The sequence below is a fragment of the Penaeus chinensis genome, chromosome 13, assembly GCF_019202785.1.
Source record: "Penaeus chinensis breed Huanghai No. 1 chromosome 13, ASM1920278v2, whole genome shotgun sequence".
Lineage (NCBI taxonomy): Eukaryota > Metazoa > Arthropoda > Malacostraca > Decapoda > Penaeidae > Penaeus > Penaeus chinensis.
In genome coordinates, this window is record NC_061831.1 from 18,369,184 (window position 1) to 18,370,302 (window position 1,119).

The window sequence follows — 1,119 nt, forward strand, 5'->3', positions numbered from 1 at the left end:
AAGAAAAAATGCATTTGCTCTTATGTCAGTCTCTCTCTCTATATATATCAATAATTCAACCCGCTTTTTTTTCTTTTTTATTGGTATCATTCTCTCTTTTTTGGACAATAATTCTTCCTTTCTATGATTCTCGATTATCTGCCATTTTATACTAATTCATTTTAATACTGTTCACATACTATATTTCACCAAAGCCAACAATGTTTTTTTCGATAATATATTTGTAATATTCATATTACATTAACAACAGCACAGGCAATAATAGTGATTTACTTTCCCTCCCACCTCATCAAAATTCTGTCATCAGTGTCACTAGCATGAAAGCTTTGATACACACCGCTTCAACGTTTTCTGTATTTTTCTTCCCTATCTATATTTCATATATCCTGGACGATGTTTCCGTTATTGCAAGTGCACCAGCAAAACTATTTTATGTATTATGTTTTACAATATAGTTTCTTCTTGTTATTAATTCCTACATCTATCCTCATTATAACGTTTACAAATCACGTTTTGTACATTTTCTGTTACAAAACTCTAACAAACATTTACTGCATCCACCGCTGACTCACTGTTAATATCCACAAAAAGATTTCCTGATTGTATTGAATGTATAATGAGACACATTCTACAAAGGCTAGACTTTATTGTCTCTGGATTCTACGCTAGATCACACGGAAAGGGAAAAAATCTGAAAAAAATCTTTATATACATATACATATATACATAAGCTGAGCCGTGCAAAATGACGATACATTGTTTTTCTTACGAAGCTCTGTCCGCTAGTTCATTTGCTCATTTCGATAATAATAGTTGTACATCAGGTTTCTATATAACCAACGGCAGTACTGCGACTAATATTTGTGTCAACAGATTATCAACAGATTTGTCAATTTATGCTATAATAAAGATTTTATGAACAGGTGTCAGATTGATTTCCTGGTGATCACTGTTCATACACAGCAAAGGAAAATCCTCTACTGTGAGATTTGAAATGACAGATTTCCAAGGTACAAAGAGAACAAAAGATGAAAGTAATTTAATCAATGCCGTATGGAAACGCTTTCCTTATTGAAACCTTAATGGATTCCCGTTTCATATAAACAATACATTTTAACG